The 20,206-nt window shown below is 44.2% G+C and overlaps 1 protein-coding gene across 5 annotated transcripts in view; it reads right to left on the minus strand.

Annotated features, from left to right (window-relative positions):
* The window catches only part of LOC110082622 (protocadherin-11 X-linked), a 986,147-nt gene extending 967,005 nt beyond the window's left edge, over nucleotides 1–19,142 (minus strand). For 2 of the 5 annotated variants that reach the window (XM_020800277.3, XM_078380635.1), the window contains exon 1: nucleotides 18,287–19,142. The gene's annotated coding sequence lies outside the window, so the exon portion shown is untranslated. Of the gene's footprint in view, nucleotides 1–16,668; nucleotides 18,241–18,286 lie in introns of those variants that run through there. The other 3 variants (XM_020800278.3, XM_020800279.3, XM_078380634.1) reach the window with 2 other exon arrangements.
* Between the last annotated feature and the right edge of the window lie 1,064 nt (nucleotides 19,143–20,206).

The following is a 20,206-nucleotide window of genomic DNA, read 5'->3' on the forward strand; positions in this document are numbered from 1 at the left end:
GGGGCCACACCCACTTCTACCTGCAGTTGGTTCCATAGCGCTGGAACCACCACAAAGAAGGCTCTACTTCTAGTACAGGATTTCTTGGCCTCCCGTAGAGTAGCTACCCAGAAGATCATGGCCTCAGAGGACCTGGTGGATGATCTTAGGAAAAGGTGCTCCAACAAGTAACATGGACCCAAACTGTGAAGGGCTTTCTAGCTAATCATCAAAATCTGATCCAGGAGGCAACAGCTAACCAGTATAACAGAGCCAAGACTGGAGAGATGTGGTCAAACCTGCATAGACTCGTCTTGTTGACACATTCTGGACCTGCTGCAATCTCTGGGTCAGACACAAAGGAAAACACCAAGTATAGAGAACACTGCAGTGGTCCATGTGGGAAATGACGAAAATGCCCTGAGGGACTCCTCATCCAGGAAGGGGTGGAGTTGGGCTATACACCTCAACTGAAGGAAGGAATCTCTGGACACAACCTGGGAATCCCAAGATAGAGCTGGGTCCATGAGCACATCTAGATTACCTTGTTGCAATACTGCAATGCAGCAAGGAACTTTATCTCATACAACTGAATGGAGGATTCACTTTACCAGTGTTTGCAGAACTAGGGCTAGGGTGTTGGTCCAGGCTGCAAAACCATTACCATGAGAAATTAAGTATGTGATCAGATGGTGTTAAAGGACCAGACACAATATGCTGGAAAAGGTCAACCATGGGTACAGAGCGGGATTGGGCTGGTGTGTGTGTATATATGTACAGGAGATATCTGAAACAAGAGACTAAATTTTCAGCATCTCTCTCTCTCTTTCTCTCTCTCTCTCTCTCTCTCTCTCTATCTATCTATCTATCTATCTATCTATATATCTATCTATTTATCTATCTATCCCACACATATAAATATATAGATATCTCCTGTACATTGTCTGATTGGCATGAAATAGCTCACTACTCCATGCCACAAGTGGTCCAAGACTAATTACACTAATTACATCCAAAGACTATATAAGTTGTAGTAGTAGTAGCAGCAACAGCAGCAACAGGAGCAGAAACAACAACAATCACGTGCTGTCAAGTCAATCCTGACTTACGACCACCCATTTCAGGATTTTCCCAGGTAGAAAACACTCAGAGGTACTTGACGCTTCCCTTCTTCTGGGGGCTCCCTGGGACTGTGCAGCTTGCCCAAAGTCACACAGGCTGGCTCTATTCACAGAGGAAACAGTGGGGAATCAAATCCCAGCCCTCCAAGCTGTCAATTAGTTTAATTTGGACCTGGAGTTTGAGAAACAACAATTCTATTAGGAATTCAACAAAGGGTTATTCTTAAAGGGTTATAGAATCATAGAAAAACTGAACTGGAAGTGGTCTATAAGACCACTGAGTCCAACCCCATGCTCAATACATTAAACGGGTTATTCTAGCCCTGCTCTCCCCCGCTCACAGAGGGAGGTACTGGGTAGAAGGAAAGCTTATTCTTCATAAATATGATGAAAAGCATATGTATTTTTAAAAGATGCAGCAGAAAGTGAAATTGACAGATCTATCCTTTAGGACTGAAACAGTCAAGCCACCTAGCTGTTTTATCTTTCAAGTGTGAAGCTGAGGGGGAAAAATGACTTTGAGGAGATAATTCATTACTTTTCAATGAATAGTCCAGAAAATTAAAGCTTTAGAGTGAATTGCTTTATAATATGTTGTCAGCCATTCTGGCCCACTGGAATTTAAAATGATGCATAGAATAATTTGCAAAGGATGAATTTCGCAGGCAGCTGTAATTTTGAGCTTTATCATTTTGCTGTTCCTAGTGTTCACAACCCTGGAAACATTTGTCACCAAAAGTGTGCTTTACGAGTCTAACACAAATACACAGAAATGAATCTATGTGCCCTGTGGTAGCATGGGAGTTACAGTGTTTAAGGATCAATATTCCCCAGTGTTCCAGTGTAACTCACTCATGTATGCACAACTGCAGAGAGAAGAAGCAATGTCTGCATATCTAGAAAAGTCACTGCACTATATTTGTAACATCCACAAAACTGAATCCACATCGGCGTAGGAATATGTTCCTTAAAACAATAGATACTACTATTCCAATTAAGAGTACCATCATTTTTGTAAAATGATTAACCTTTAAAAATACTGTAGGTGTATAATGAACACAGCATCCATCAGCTTCAGCAAAGTCACAGCAAAAGGTTAGAACACCTGCCAGAGTTTTCCTGGTAGTTCACTAACCAGGTCCAGAGCACACCTGACTTTGGCTTGCCAAGTATCAGCCTGGTAAATCCTGGTCTCTCTATTTTATAGGCCATGATGCATCATCAGGGAGCCAGAAAAGCACTCACCTGTTTGGACTTGGCATGATCTAAAGTTTCAGGTTTTATCATTTTTCAGACAAGGCTCTACCAACATAAACTAGAGTCACACAAACACCAACAGAATTAAAAATCTCCCTCCAATTACCCATTGCGGAGCAGCATTTCCAGGTCACAGTATGAGGAATTATTGGCCCTATTTAAACACAATTTCACCGAACAAGAAATCCAGCCAGCCAGAGAAATTAGAAAAAGGGTGAAACGTTGATGCTTACCCCTCCCCATGTTTGCTGCAAGTATAAATTAGATACATGCACAGATGGGAAGGAGTTCACATGTTACTGTGTTTGTTTTGATGTTTCCTTGCCTTAATGCAAAAGAGCTCAGGGTGAGTAACAACAACTGTGTGTGAGCCAGACACCTGCAGCCAAAAGATCTGGCTGCTTGTTTTGAACTAATATTACCCCTTCACATCCAAAGCACAAAACTGTCCCATCCCTCAGGTTTCACACAAAGGGTTTTTTGTGTGTGTTTGTGTACATTCCTTCTTCTGGTACTCTGTTGCTGGGGGGAAAATGTGTCCCTTTCTGGCAAAGCGAAGTGCAGGAGAACTAACCCTAACCACTACACTATCTTAATTCCACATAAGGTCCCTATCCGTATCAGATCCCTGTGATCACTTTTATGATAGGAAAAGCGTACACTGTTGATTTGCTCAAAAGCTTCCAGGGAACAATCTAAATATTCACCCACATCTCTGTGCATGTTTAAGAAACAGATACAAACAAGGCACAGAAACAGTCACACTATTAGAGATTAGAAAATACCAGCTTCTTGTTATCCTGCATATATATATATATATATATATATATATATATATATATATATATATATATATATATATATATATATATATATATATATATATATATATATATATATATATATATATATATATATATATATATATATATATATATATATATATATATATATATATATATATATATATATATATATATATTTATGTCTCAACTCTCAAGTTCTTTCTGTGCTCATATGAGCATATTTGCCATTTTTAGATAATGTTTTATAAGCAAGTTGAAGCAAAATTCTTCCCCATTTGAGTCACAAATTCAATAAATTATCCAAATGGAAATCACTGCCTACCATGTACCTGATAAAGATGAGAAACCTGTGATTAAAAGCAAAGCAACAACAACCCCAATCCCACACTAACAAGGTTAAACACACAGATACCCAAGTTTACACTTTGAACATTAAGCATTAGCTCTGGCTGAACACATCTGATCACATCTCTAAAAGAAATATAATCTCAATTCTTCTTGAATATAAATATTTATATATTTTTTAAAAATGGTAAATTCTGGCTTTTGATTTGTTTCCAAATAAGGAGCTAGTTGCAGTAATTTTCATCACGAGACAGGCTCATACAAACAGCAGCCACTGCCAGATGACCACCTCTGGGAGCACAGCAGGAATGTCACCAGATGTGCAACTTGGCCATGATCACATAGAAATACAGATTGCATAACATAGTCCCTCCACATGGATGCTGTAACTGCAGCATGACCAATTCATGCAATGGCGGCCATAATTTTCCCTCAACATTAAACACAAGGTCACAGAAATGTCACTCGGGCTTATTCAAGGCATGTTGTCAGTTCCAAGTTTTCAAGCCTTAAAAGAGTTCACACCTGTCTTTTAGTATAACCTATTTAGACAAGATGTTGAACAGAATGGTCCGACAAGAGTTCAGCGGGACCCTAGCTCATACAAGGCTTCAGAGTAAGTGCAAAATATAAAGAATCTAAATATATGACTGAACATTTGTCACTGCCTTAAGCCAAATCAGTAAATGCAAGGTAACAGCAATACTGAGTCTATTCTGAATAGGAATTGCTCTCCAGGGCCTTGAGATCAATTATCTTTTTATTGGAGATAGTTAAACGGAATGCAGGGTCCACTATCTTTGGCAGAGGTGGACTTTCCTTTGTTCAAGGTTTATCAGACAAAAGTTAGATGGCCACCTGTCAAGGATGCTTCAACTGTAGACTCTCTGCTTTGGCTTATGCATGGACTCAATGACCTTTAGGGATCCTTCCAGTACTACAGTTCTATGGTTCTGTGATTTATACATTCAAAGCCTCTAAAAATTAGCTGTATCCTCTGCGATTTAGGAGTCAGTCCACATAAGAAAGTGGAGTACAAAGAGGGAGAACTAAGGCAAGGTCCAAGAAGCACAGGGTCAAAGGAAGTTAACCAGAAGAAGACGAGTCATGTTGGTTTAAAGACCTATTTGGTCTTACATTTGGTTCACAGTGGTCAACTAGTAGCACACCCTCCATCTAATATTCCTTAGCAATTAATATACAGAAATATGCAGTAACAGACGTATACTGACACTGGAATATAGCCATTTTGACTAGCAGTCCTAACATCCATTAATTTACCTAATCCCCTTTACATATGTCCTATTTACTACGCATCACTATGCTGTGTGGTTTTGATTTCCACAGTTTATGGTGTGGGAAGAAGTAATTCTTTATCTGTCTTGATCCTCCCTCCATTGCTCCAAAGGGTGATCCTTGCTTTTAGCAGGGTGAAGATGAGGGAAAAGCTTTCCCCAGTTACCATCTAATTTTACACACACCTCTCCTGTTAATCCTTAGTTGCCTTCCTCCACTAAGTTCAAGTGATAAATATCCACAACACTTTCTCACAGGAGAGCTGTTCCAGTTGCTCCTTTTCCTAAACAACCAATGAAGAAGAAGAAGAAAAAAATTAACACTGTTACCTTGCTACAGCGGCTTTAATCAGCTGAACAGCAGACAAATCAATGCAATCTGTAGATACATCCAGAATTAGGCCTGGAATTCCTTTACAAAACATTGACTCATGTAAACCACAGCATCAAGTTCACTTTTATATTTCATTCTTCTTCACTTCCTCACGTCTCCTATTTACAGCAATAATAATAACAGTCAAAAAGCCTGCTGACTTCTTAGCACTAATGCAGTATGTTTCTTTTTTAAAAGTTCTTCCAACTACGGTATTTAAATACATCGGGACTCTAATTTAGCAAAACTGAACCACTAAACAGAGAATGCCAATGAATAAATTCTACTGGCTCAAGAAAGCCAATTTAGAAATCAGTGAAGCGACTCTCAAAGACCTAAGGTTGCCAAACAGAAGGACAATGTAGGCAGAGAATACACAAGTACATTTAGGAAATGGTTGTGTTGTATTAGCACTGGTGCCGTGCTTTAATTATTATTTATTACCATCAGGAAGGAGATTTAGGGTATTGAAAGCAAGGACAAGCAGATTCAAGAACAGCTTTTACCCAAGTGCAGTACTGAGTTTAAATGCGGGGTCATAAGTTTTTGGTGGAATTTTAATTGCTGGGAGAAACGGGGTATTTCTATTTGTATGGTGAGTGTTGTGTATATTTTTAACTTTTTTTGTAGTGGTGTTGTCCAGTTTTACCGGGGAAGAGCACCTCATTTCGTTGCACCCACTTGTGAGTGCAATGACAAATAAATTTCTTATGTCTTATGTCTTATTTTTAAAAAACAACAACAACACAATTTCACATGTATTAGAGGAGACACTAAACGATGGACAGAGTAAAAATTATTCCATTTAAAAGCATTGCTCTTTTAATCTTCAGCTTTTCAGCTTATCAAGGACACATTCAAGCACTTGCATAGAAGATAGCCTGAGAAAATACTTAGCATCATGATAAAGGTATCTGTTTCCACAACTTCTGCATATTAAGCTGCAATTTCTAGCCAAGGCATAAATTAAAACGCAACCTTTTAATACTTACAATAAGGTTCCAACTGCATTTTCTCTTCCTTCCTGCCCATCATAATACTGTAGTTTATTTCTGCACACTGGCTTTTGTAGTGTATTTTCCCCTCCCCTAAGTCACCCAAATATCTCACAGCCTAAAAGAAAACAAACAAACAAACAAACAAACAAACAAAGCCAACATATGGTTGTCAAGCTGAAAGCCAGAAGGCACCCCTCCTGGCATTTCCTTAACAACTGTGCAGATGCTTTTCCTCCCACCTGCACCTGATCTCATTTTCTGCCATCCACCCTGACTTTCATAGGCCCAGATGAGAGCAAACGCTACAGACAGAAGTTAGATGGCCACCTGCCAGGGATGCTTTAGCTATAGAGCAAGACAAGAGCAAGCGACGGGACTCTGCCTGCCTGCCCGCCTGCCGCACCACAGTACATTTAATAAAGATTTGTCCCTTTGCATTTATCAGGTCCGGATACCCCAAGGAATATGATGAACATTTACCCATTTTTATTTGTCTCTTCATGCAGGCTGACTGCAGGAACGGAAAGAGGATTTGCCTTCCCCACAGAGAACCTGCTTGTCAATGTCCCAACAATCACCTGATGACTGGGGGCATCGACAAGCAGGCTGGATACAGGAAAGCAAACCCCGGGTTCTGTTCTGGCAGCCAGTCTGCTTGTCAATGTCCCACTGATCATGAAGACGTTGATAAGCAAGCTACAGGAAGGGAAACTGGTGGTTTCTCTTCCCGCAGCCTATTTGTCAACGTCCCGCCAATCAGCTATTCAGCAGAACATTGTTTTAACAATGAATCAATAAAGATTCATTGCTAAAATTTGTTTTGATTCGTCCATTCATCATCTTTGACAAATGATGAATTGCGACAAAGCACTATTATTTTGGATTTCTCCCCATCTGTACTTTTCACCAAACAGGAATGAAACAAGTCAACAGGCAATCTTGGTATTGAGATGGTTGGACAGTGTCATTGAAGCTACCAGCATGAATTTGACCCAACTCCAGGAGGCAGTAAAAGACAGGAGGGCCTGGCGTGCTCTGGTCCATGGGGTCACGAAGAGTCGGACATGACATAACAACTAAACAACAACAAATATTGCCCCCCCCTTGTTCTAAATTGTAAATAAATCAATAAATCTAGAGAAGCAAGGATTTAACATGCCTTTGTCCTTGTGGCAATAAAGCCATTGAAAGAGTAAAAATATAATGATAGTTGTGTTTTTTTCCCATGGAGACTTCAGAATCTGAAGCAGTGGGCAGGTTGCTTGCAGCATTCCTTCTGTGCTTTCTCTCTGTGTAGGTACATATTTTATTTCTCAGGGTGGAAAGAACACTAGTTTTGCACAGATATATTTTGCATAAATTATGAGACCCTACCAAAAGCTTCTTATAGTCCTTTTGCATAGAGCTTTCAAATGCCTCACTATGGATTAATGGCAGTCTAAATCTAGGTCTTTAATAAAATGTTTTGTGGCATCTTAGAGCAGTAGGTCACAAGCTTAGATCCTCTTATGTTACTGGGCTAAAAGCCCCAAAGTCCTTGAAAAATAGCCATCTTAGCTAGGGCTTGTCAGAACTGTAGGCCAAGAAGATATGCGTTTTACATTCAGTTTCTATGGCCTGAGAAAATCAGGTGGCTTCTGTAGACTGCAACCTAGAAAGCCTATGTGAGCCTGCTGAGCAATGCAAAGCAAGGGAACAACAACAAGAAGAGGGACATTAGTGCTGTAGAATATCACAGCAGAACAGGAAAATGCTTCACATTTTGCTTCCTGATGAAATACAGTTCTCTCCACAGCTTTCATACTACACGTCACTTACTTGTTGCTTTTGTACTACAGGTCTGTTAACATGATGGACACAATTTGTCATTACAGTATCTTTACCATATAAGGTGAATATGGAATTTAAAAGTTTGGCTGCAGTTTTTATATAGTCACTCCCACATAAGATCTGCCTCACAAGGATCAGCCTTTGTTTCCTTGTCTTCTTGACCTTTGGCCTGAAACCAAACAACTACCATATTTTTCCATTTATAAGACCCCACCCACCCCCTTTTCTAACCCCAATATTAAAAAAACTTAGCTTTGAGTATTCATCCTCTGGGCTCAGAATACTCAGACATTAGGAGTCCCTCTTGCATCTGAGCCTACAGGCTCCACCTCCAATAAGGTGTGTTCCAATTGGTTTATTCAACATCAGCTGACATCAGTTCCATACGGCTCGTGATTGGAGGAAGTTAAGCCGCCTGACTGTAGGAAGCAAAGCCTCCTCAGCTTACTTCCATGTGTAAGATGCCCCTCAATTTTTAGTGTAATGATTTTAGGAAAAAGTAGTGTCGTATACACAGAAAAATACGGTACTTGTAAGGCTCACTGAGGCATGATAAAGGAAGCATATAACATTTGCAAGCCATTTTTGCAGCCATTCTTGGAAATATCTGACCTGGCTCCTAGGAGATATACCTTAGTTATATCCCATTTGCATTACCATAATACACACTATACGGAGCTGTCTTTGAAGGCAATTCAGAGAACTTCAGCTGATTCAAAATGCTGCAGGCAGACTGCTGACTGGAGCGGGTTACCAGGACTATATTACGCCTGTTACAACAGCTTCACCAGCTGCCAATCCATTTCTGCACCCAATTCAAAGTGTTTGTTTTCTGATATATCAAGTCCAATATGGCTTGAGTCCACGCTATCAGAAGAACTGTACCTTCTGCTATACAGTCCCCCTTCCCTACTCGCACTTATGAGATCTTTGGGGAAAGGCCTTCACTTGATCCCACCATCCCAGACATATTTGGTGAGGACCTGATAGAGGGCATTTTTGGTGGCTGCTCCGAGCCTATGGAATTCCTTCCTGTACAACAGTGGTCCGCAAGCCGGCGCAGGCCCCTTCCCCACTGCGGCTCCTCCAGCGTGAGGTGAAGGCTCTAGGCTGGCCTCCCAGAGTCTGAGTCCAATCCACCTCGCACCGCACCGCACCCTATGCCCAGCGCCCAGCCACCCCTCTGGCTGGTGATCGCTGGGAGAATGTGCACTTTGTGTGCTAGGGTGACTTTTTCCACATCTAAACCACCCCCACCACTGCCTACTTTGCTGGGAAGCTGGAGGGAGAGAGTTTGGGAGAATCCTTGCGGCCTGAGTGGGCGGCGTGAGGAGGGAAGGGGGTCTGAGGCTCTTGCTCACGGAAGGCTGTCACCCCGGTTGCCCACCTGTGGAGCCCATGGCTTCTTCCCAAGGTGGCCTCCCAGAGTCTGAGCACCATCCACCTCGTGTTGCACCACTTCCCACGCCTGCACCCAGCCGCCCCTCTGGCCAGCGATCTCTGGATGCATGTGCGCTTTGTGTGCAGGGGCGACCATCGCCACATCTGCACCACTGCCATCCGCTTTACTGGGGCTGGGGAGTCAGAGCGAGAGAGTTTGGGAGAGTCCTTGAGGCCTGAGGATGGAGGGGGGGGGGGGTCCAGGGCTCTCGCTCATGGACAGCCATCACCCCTGGCGGCTGCCTGCAGAGCCCATGGCTTCTCCCCAAGGTGGCCGCCCAGCGCCTGTTGGCTCGCTCAGCTTCCTTCTGATGGCCTTGGGAGCATGTAAGAGAAAGCAGACGGGGGTTGCCAACCAGCCAGCCAGCCAGCTGAGAAGATGGCGTAGGGCAAAGCACGACAAGCCCCTCTGCAACTGCAGCACGCCCACCCGGGGGGGGGGGATCTGTGTCCGCAGCCCAGTTCCAGGAAGCCCACGGACCGTCACCGGGCTGCAGACCGGGGGTTGATGACCCCTGCTGTACAAGATCAGGTTGGCTCCCTTCTTACAGTCCTTCTGCTGACAGATGAAACCCTTCATTTTTATGTTGACTTTTCACCTCTATATGCCCTTACAGGATTGCAAGGGCATTAGTAGGGGGGTGCAATATAATTTCTTCAGGTATTTTAAGTATATTTAACTTAATATTTTCACACTCTCTTGATCTAATGTTATTTTAATGATATCTGAATTTATCTGAATATATTCTGTGTATGTGTGCACATACATATTGCAGGCTCCCTTGAGTCCCTTTATTGGTTCCCAAAATTTTCAAATTGCAGCCCCCTTTTATAATAGCTAGGTAACTTGTTACCTCCACTACCATATTTGCATAAAAAGTCTTTTTTGTGGGGGTAAAGGCATCCCTTCTTTAAAAAGTGGAAGCTTCATTCTCCCCCAAAGGGCTTGTTTCTCATGCATTCACCTAGACAGTAACTTTAACATACCGCTCTGAGAAATCAGAAAGAAAAAATATTTAGCAAGGAAAACACTGCTTTAGAGGCAGAAAAGCAGGATATAAATTAAATAAATAAATAAACTTCCTAATCAGTCAGTTGGAAGCCTATAAGTGGTAGTCATATGACTAAAATCCTGTACCATTCAAACTATTTGCCAGTAGAAAACACTCATTCATACACAGCATTTTGACTCTCAACGCAAGTCCTTCTGGTAGCCCCGACTAATGAAAAGACTCTTTCCATAAAAACAAAGATGCTACCATGCGGTAAGCTAATGAGATATTTCTTATTTCTAATAATGCTGCTAAGAGAACATAAAGTTTTCCTTGAAGCACCAGACATGTCGAAACAAACCCAGAAGTGTTGCGAGTTGAAGGAACCTTTCCAGTCATTGAAAATGCATATGAACGTTTTAGCTTACTGTTTTGGACAAAGCTGGGTATCAGTGCAACAGTTTACTACAATTCATGACTTTAGCAACATTCACTCAAAATTTCCAAAATCTGATTCAAAGGCAAGAAACATGGACTGGACCCTAAGGGAGAAAAATATAATGAACCTTAAAACATGGAACAAACAGATTTATTCTAAGTGTACTGTTGGTCTGCCTCTCTTTCTCTCACACATTTACACTAAACAGGTCTACACTTAATAGTCATTTGCATCCCCACCCTTACCTCTCTAAATCAGACTACACGGCAACCTCCACACATAAATAGATTGTCATTTTCAGACTGTAGCCAAGTGGGTTCAGCAAACAGGTCACATGTAGTCATCCACCATGAATTTAAAATGCACCCATGACACTCTGCCTCTACTTTTTCTTACATATGGTTTCTCACTTAGTAATATATGAACCTGTCTTAGATTCATAGAATGCCAGCACTGTTATTGCTACATGGACTCACGGTGGCAGTGATGGGTTTCAGAAACAGGTATCTCCCAGACCTGCTAGTAAATGTGAAGAAGATGGAACTTATGATTTCCTGCATACAGAACATATATACTCTACTATTGAGAAATGGCTTTTCCCAAAGTTCAGGCCCCCACTCTCTTTCCATGCAAATCTTGGTGGCAAATCTTTCAGCTTTATCCTCAAAACAGTAAGAGATTTAACATCTTTTCATCCAGCATGTTAAGCAAGGAATCTGAACGTAGGAGTCCAGCATTTCTGCTAAAGCATTACATTGTTTCTCTTCTGCTCCTTTCAGTACTGGTGGATACATGAGTCATGGAATTGAGTGGATAGGAGTGGAATAAAAAGGCTAAATGGCTCAAAGAAAAGCGATCGTTTGTGAATTCCATCCATCCTATCCCCCAACATTCCATCCATTTCGTCCTGCATAAATCTTACAGAGATTGAAGGGATTCAACTTGCTATATATCCTTCCATGCTTTTTCAAATGAAATAAAATTCCATAGAGATTACTGTACACTGCATTAAAAAAGAGATTTATAAATAAATTAGTAGAGTAAAAGCTAGTCTTTAATTAAATATTTTTTTGCCCACAACCCCACTTTGTCACTGCTTTCATATAGCTTGCTATACAAGGATAGCAAAATCATGCAACCTTTAATCACTCTCATATTGTTTGCAGCATCAACTACCACAACATGGAAGCTAATATAAAGCAAAGCAAAGTGTGCTGCTTATATACCACCCCATAGTGCTTCAAGCACTCTCTGGGCAGTTTACAAGTTAATTATGCAGGCCACACATTGCCCTCGCCCCCAGCGAGCTGGGTACTCATTTTATTGACCTCGGAAGGATAGAAGGCTGAGTCAACCTTGAGCCGGCTACCTGGGATTGAACCCCAGGTCATGAACTTACAAAACAGATACTGTTGGCTTTTGCCTCCCATCGTAGTCTGGAATGATGGGAAAGGAAAGCTGCACAGGATCTCCACTCAGGATAGACCAAAGCCACAACTACAGGCTTCACAGAACATTCATCTGAAGCAAAATTGCAGTCAATTGCTGGGTTTATCACATAGGCTCCCCATATCCCTAACTGTGATGCATTTACAGTCCTATTCAGATGTTAAATGATACCTTCTGTCACCCTCTGTAGCAGGCTGAGTGAGATTCGGAACACAGGAAGACACCTCATACCGATTCAGACCTTTAGTCTAGGCGGGTATTATCAACTACGAGTACCAGCAGCTCTCCTGGGTTTCAGGCAGGATTCTTTACTGGTTGTGCTTGGAGATCCCTCCTGATCTCCCATCATATACTAGCTTTGCCGGACCTGGCTCAGCTTTTGAAATCAAACAGGGTCAGGCTGTTATGGTGTCTTCCCCCATCTTTAGGACAATAAGAAATGGTCTTATACAGAGTCAGACGTCTGGCCCATCCATCTGAATACTAGCAACATTGACTGGAAAGGTTCTCTGGGGCTTCTAAGACTTTCTGACCTCGGCCTGGATAATCCAAAAAACACACAAAAAAAACCATGTGTGATACTAATAAGTGAGGATCCTCCCACCCACAAAATGAGACACCTTCTTTTTCATCATAAAAAATGGCAGAGATAATATGAGCATCGTTTACCTAACAGAAGTGACTGAAGATAATTTGGAAGCAAGACTCCAAATATATTCCTAGATCCCATGTTTTAAAAGGTTTATTTCCATTCCATTACATCTCTGTCCCTTTTGGTAGAATATCTACCTGCAGATTTCCAAAATGTTACTCACACACTGAAACATAATTGAACCACATATATGTATTCTTTAAGTATTCACAGAGATTTAGGCATGGGACTGTGCTGAATTAATTTAGCTTCCTTTACCAAATTAGACAAATGGATAACAAAAGGAGGGGCATATACAACATTTCAGATTTCTGTTAAAGACAGGTAAACTGACATTCTACCAAGATCATTTTTTATTTATCCCACAATATATGAAGAGTCGCAAGTTTAAAATCTGGTTATGGATATTTTACAAACCGAATGAGGTATATATGCAAGTTCTACAATTTCTACTAAACTCGGGAACAATAATTGAAAGAAATTGACTTTCAAAGTCTTTGGAATAATACAAAGCAGACCCTCTCTCCAAAGATACATCAGATGATGGAATGCGCCCTTCCAAATTACTCTTTCCCCTTTACTGATCCGATAAAATCCATTCTGGTGTCCAGGCAATTCATACACCTTCAAGAGAAGCCCATGTAAGATTCAGTCGTACACACTTGGTCACTGTAGGCGACAAAATGGCTGCAGTACTCTACATAAATGCTGAGGAATACATACCAATGACATCATCAGGACTTGTTCCTGAGTGGAAAGACACAGGAGACAGCACAGAGCTGTTGTACAAAATTTGTTTCATGATGGGAAGAAGATCTTCCAAGAGAGCAATCCTACATGAGCCTACTCACCATCAATGGGACTTGTAAATGAGTTAAGATTCAGAGGGCAGAGTTTTGAAACAGCTGGCCACCGCTGGCACAAAGAACCACTGTCTTCCTGAGGACATGTGTTCCATCAAGGGCAAAGGCTTTTGTAACTGAAAATTAAGTTTTTTTATTATCCTCCCATCTTCCTGAGACTCAGTAATCCTTTGTTCAAAAGAAAATAGTTCCAGATTTTGTATATAGATAGGAGAATTGCTTATTTAAACTATTATGTTGATAATGCAGCTACTTTGATTGTACAATCCCCTGAAGATAAGTGAAAGGCTATCTCTTTTGAATTGCCTGGTGGGGAGTGTTTGGGGAATTTTATGTGTGTGCATGTGTCTGGTCTCTGGGTGTCTGTGAATTTCGTTGTATGTGCATATACTTACAATGACAATAAATTATTATTATTATTAAGACAATCAACTACAGAGGGCTACCCTTCATCGCAACCAGTCCAATAGCTGCAAAACAAGGTGTTCAGAGATCTCAGCTTGGTACAGTAAGACTGTTTGCTCTTGAACATAAATACAAACTACCCATGTATGATACGCACAACAAACCTCCAACATGCAGCTACTACAGCAGAAGAAATGGTCACGCAAACCAAGAAAAACATTTCAATTAGAACCTCCATCGTTCAAAATGTTGTATTGCCTTCATATTAACCTTGCAGAGACAGTAGCTCAGCGCTATTCTTAGCACAGTGAGGAGGCACTCCTTGATCATACTCACTATGAAACACAGTAGCACTGACTTTTGAGTAAAGATACCTAGCAACCCACTGCAAAAATATGAGTGCCATGTGCACAAGGCTACCCAGATCATAGGGTAACCAAAAAAGTATTTAGCTCAGGTGAATATTATCCCTCTGTATCTGGAGAAAAGAAGGACCTACATTAAAGCAGCATTCCAGATGAGTGCTCTCACTTTTGTCTTAGCGGTACTGTATCTTCTTGATGAAATAAATAGTGCAACATACCATCTGTAAGTACCCCAAAATGAGATTCCGTGGCATTCCAAAACCAAGACTAAACAATTCAGGTTTATGTTGCACTGTTTTCCCCCCTATTACTGCCATGAAATTAGGTTAGGTTATCATAGCACAGATAGAGTCTCTTTTGATATGAACCATAACTTAGCTCCCAAGGCAGTATCAAAAGTTCTGCATTACCAAAGTGCTCTTTGTGAACTAAAACCAGCCCTGAAATTTCACACTATTTGATTTCCTCAGAGCAACAGAAATCTTACCACAAAAAAGGAATAGCTGATCAGATGAGTACCATTAACTAGTCTCAGAATCAAGCAATTAGAAGCTTTAAAAGAACAGATTTTACAAATCATCAACTCTTCTCCACCTGGTGTGTCCACCTTTACCTGCAGAAACAGAGTTTACGAGAAGCATAATATATACAAATGGTGCAGACTGCATTCTGACTCCTACCAGTAAGTTTTGGTTACCGCTCAGAGCACATTTTATAAGTCTAAGTTATGAACCACTAAGTAAATGGGTGATGAAACAATGGAAAACTGATACAATTTTGATGACAGAAGAGAGGGTATAGGCAGAATGTTGCCTCTAGGCCCGCACAGAACATAACGTGTTATAGGAGTCGAGGTCCAAATCTTTGATCTTGCTTTTTGCAGAGGCTATGATGTATAAAAACCAACTGTACCATGCAGACAGTCCTATTCTAAACATAAATTCTTTTTTTAACTATAGCAAGGCACTGCTTATGGGAGAAAGAAGCTTATCAGAAGGAACTGTATAGCTGCGAACCAGTAAAACCCTTCAATGTGGGGGGGGGAAATAAAATGCAAACAAAGATTTGAATGGGCGGGGGAGAAAAATGTGCGCCTCAACTGTTTTATCTGACAGAAGGAGGATTTAAATAGAAAACATTCACACATCTTGCAAAGACAGCAACATTTTGTTACCTGCCACCCATAAAAGAGCTGATTTGCCATACCCTTAAAGAAAACCCTACAAGAATCATTGACTTAAGTAACGTTAAATTTTATTTGGAGATTGGGTTGCAGACAGAGCTGAAACTGAACATGCCTAGAAATTTAAAGACCTCTCCCTTCCAGCTTACTCTTGCCTTTTGCCTATCAAGCTAAACCCTTCCATCCCTAGGGTTTAAGTCATTAATATTCTGGTGCTGTCTTTGCAATTACACCCCCCCCACACACACACACACACACTACACACACACATACAAGTTTTCTTTTTTAAGATCTCTCGACACACACACACACATACCACAACTGGATACAAGAGGAATTCTTTTTGCCATGATGAATTTTTTCCCTCTGCTTTTATGCTTCATGTAAACTCATGCTTCACTCTCCCTTTCACCTTTGTCTTATTGCAAAATTTACAGTTTTGGAAGCATTCAAGTATGAAGGCATAACTCAAGCTCCCGTTCACATTTCAGATGTGAAAACAAACTGTTTTTGACAACCCGATCGAGCTTTATTTGAATTTATTCACTGAACTCTCTGCATTCTAAGAGCTCAGCCTTCTCAGAGAACAGTACTATGTGCCTCTGTTGACAATGTAATAGAAGAGGTTTCTGCTGTTCACTCTCTGCCTCATGAAGAATTCTGTGCAACATGCAAGCTGATATACTAAATCCAGCTACAGAACAAGTCACTCATTGAATATTCACAAGGACCAATATAGGAGCTATGGCTAAGGTTTTTTCCCTTAGTTGAATGTTCCGCCTGTGATGTTTCTACAGTGGAAAGAAAAATCAATCCTCTGGTATACCTTCAAGTAAAAGACACAGCAACTTCCTCCCACCATATACCCCAACATACCTTTAAAACAAACAACACTTGTGCCACATCTTTCCAATTGATAACTTTACGTAGTGTGCAGCAAGAGGTCTGCTTGAGTCCATTTTGACATTTATGACCACTAGAAGTTGCTAGTGAAGACTTTGTTTCTGGTATGAGTACCTTCCATTAAAACAGACCAAGGTTTCTGCTCCACGAATTTATCAGACTAGGGTGAACTCTGAAGTACCCTTAAAGGAACATCCTCCTTACTTCATCCATTAAAAGGGTGTGTGTGTGTGTTAAGCTCAAGCTGTTTTAAGACCATGCTGTATTCCCATGGTCCACACCCTCTCCTTCCCTCACTTCCCATCATGCAGAAACTAATACCTCTCTTCCACTGCTCCACATCACAGACCTTTAGGGCTACTTCTTACAAGTTAATACTATGCTAAGCTTGTAAGAAGAAAAATGAGAAGGCAGCTCTCCGCTCTGCAGCCAGTCCACAGCGCTTCCCCCATGCAAGCCAGCAGGTTGCAAAGACCCCTTCCATGACCAATTTCTACTTAAGGGTGGGGAGGGGCCGGAGGACGACATTTCAGCCTTGCCTTCATCTACTTTCTCCAAACACGAGTGTCCAATGAGAAACAGAAGGAGTCCGTTTGGCTTGCCCCCTCCTGAAAATGCCCCCCCAACCCCCTTGCTTTCCCCGATCAGCCAGTCTACACACAGATCTCAGTCCCAATCTCTGCAATGTCTGGATTTCTACTCCTACCCGTTCAAAGCCTTATGGAAATTATCTCGCTTCTCCCCCACCTCTTTCCTCTCCTCGCCTTTCCCCCCCCCCCCCAGCACCCAGCCTATCTGATCTGCTTTATATCTCATTCCAATATCTCAAATGTACAGCAACTTTAAGCTCATTGCCAGAGTTCAAGGAAATCCTTCAATCAGGGAACTTCATTTACAATCCAGCACATTGACAGGGTTTGGACTTTCCCCTTCCCCCCCCCTCCCAATACACACACAGAGAGAGAGAGAGACGGGATTTTTAATGCCCTCTCCCATCTAATGCAGTCTCCATTACAGGATTACAATTGCATCCATAAAATACTCCATATGTTTTCCCTTCCACCCTACCCCTCTTCTTTGGTGTTTTTTTTTTAAACTCGCCCTGCTAAGTACTCTGCACCCTGTCTGACACCCAAACCTGAACTGCTTCCAGCACACTGGCCGCCTTGCACTGCGAAAGCCGGCGGCGGCCGGGGGGGGGGGGTTGCCTTTTTTTTTATTTTAGGGAAGATTTATTATATGAAGCGTGCCAGAGATGGATGAGCCTTGCGCGCCCCCCCCCCACTCCGCCCCGTGCAGAAGGAAAGCCCCCGGCGGCGACCCCCGTGCCGTCAGGCTGGCAAAGCCCTCCCGATCCGCGCGCGCCAGCCACCGGCTCTCCGGCGAGGCGCGCAGCGTCCGCCGCCCGGCGCTTCCCGGCTCCTCGCTCGTCCTCACCGGAGGGATCCCTCCTCTCGCCGGGAGGCTGGGGCGCCTCGCGGGTGCCTCGCGGGAGCCGGGGGGGGGAAGGCTCGGTCAGGAGGCGGACCGCCTGCTCCTCCGCCTCCCCCCCCTCCTCAAGACCCGCTTGCCCTGAGCCCCTCCGCCTTACCTTGCGAGCGAGTGCCTTTCCGCCTCCCGTGCGGGGAGAGCCCGCCGTCTACACGGGCTCCTCAGCCATGCCGCCTTCGAGTCCGTCCCCCTTCGAGTCCGCGCCGCGGGAGAATCCTGGCTCGGCTCTCCGACCTGAGCCTCGCGCGAGCTGGCCAGACCGGGAGGGGAGCCCCAAATGAGGGCGGCGGTGGTGGTGGAGAGACGTTAACTCGGGAGAGTTGCGCCGGGGCGCCTCGCCCAGCCCCCGGAAGGCAGCAGCAGGTCGGGCAAGTTCGAGGGACCGGTCCTCGTCGTCGTCTTCTGCGAAACGGCAAGCGGAACGTCTCCCTTCGCCGCCGGTGCCCACAGGAGGGCCAGGAGACAACGAGGAGGGCGCCCGGCCAGGTGGCGCCCGGTGGCTCTCAAGTTGTTCGAGAGAAGGCGGGCAACTTGCAGGATCGGAGGCAGCGCCTTTCCCTCGCCCGCTGCAATTCTCACGGCGTCCAAATCACGTCCGTCCCCCCCGCCCCGCACCTCTTCCTCCTTCCCCTCGCTTTGCAGAGCCAGCCAAAGGCACCCAAAAGAGACGGGCAGGGGGAAAAAAACCGCGAGGCGACCTTCCTCCCCCCCCTTCCCCGGGAGGGCGCGCGAGCCCGTCCAAAGTCGCCCCTCCGTCCGTCTGCGCCAGAGCCGCCTGGTGGTGCCGCCGCAGGGGGTCCACTTCACACACACACACCGCGCACGCGCCCCCTCCTCCTCCTCTTCCTCCGCGAGGCTTTTGGACGCGCGGGGACCCGAGCACGCGCGCCCCCCCCCCCCCGGGGCTGGCGAGGCTGGCCGGCTTCGGCGGCGGCGGCGGCGGCTCCGGCTCCACGCGGCGGCGGCGGCGGCGGCGGCGGCGGCGGCTCCGCTCCGTGCTCCGTCTGCGGCCGTCTGAACTCCGCGTTCTTCCAGCGCTGCCAGCCAAGTCCTCGCCGGGACTGACATCACTGCAAAGGGGGCGGGGAGTGGACGGGGGGGGGGAGATGCAAAGGAGAAAGGAAAGGGGGGGCGCCAAGGCAGCAGCGAAAGGGGGTATATTAAAAAAAAAGGGGGGGGGAACGTACTTATTTATTTATTTCTCTCTCTTTCTCTCCCTCTCCCTCCCCGTGGTCTTAAAGGATTCTGTCAGCTGCTGCTGCTGCTGCTGTTTTTAGCTCTAGGAAAAGCTGGAGAAACCCGCCGAGGCAGGCAGAGCGATGCTTCTTGGCCGCGAGGAAGAAGCCACCGCCGGGCGTCTCAGCAGGGGGAGAGGGGCTGCCCTGGGCTCGGACTTTCCTCCTCGCAAGCAACAGATCACTCTTTTCCAGAGCCCGCAGATTTTGGCCTCTTGTTTGTTTCTACACGGCCCCAACTTCGCCCGGTCACCTCCAGGTGTTGGACGTTGTGGCCGCTCTCCCGACATTGCTCTTCACAACAGCCTTGTGAAGTAGGAAGAAAAGAAGGACTGGCTCAAGGTCACCATGAAGTCTCTTCCACAGCGTGAATTTTAACCTGCGCTTTCCCTTTTGGTCTGCGAATCCAGGCTTGCCCCACCGTGGGCAAAGTTGGGGGGAACACCTTCAACAGCATATATTGGATGTTATGGAAGGCAGCAAATAGTCATTCCCCCCCCCCCCAATGCTGTCCCGACTGGAAAATGGGACAGATGCGGTGGGTTTGAAAGGCGGAGAGGCCATCGGAGGCCCCTTGTGGCGGTTGATACCAGGGAACAGCTGGCAGAAAGATCTCCTGGTGCAACTGCTATCCTGGCTAAGTTTGGCAACCAGACTAGGCGGTATCTTCTTGCTAATTGTAGTCACCGCGTTGGCCCATGGAATGTTGCCAGAGTCCAATTTCTGTGATCCCTCACCATCGGCTACCCTGGCTGGGAATTGAACACCCAAGATAGCACAATGCC

Source organism: Pogona vitticeps, chromosome 11, assembly GCF_051106095.1.
Source record: "Pogona vitticeps strain Pit_001003342236 chromosome 11, PviZW2.1, whole genome shotgun sequence".
In the NCBI taxonomy this organism is placed as follows: domain Eukaryota; kingdom Metazoa; phylum Chordata; class Lepidosauria; order Squamata; family Agamidae; genus Pogona; species Pogona vitticeps.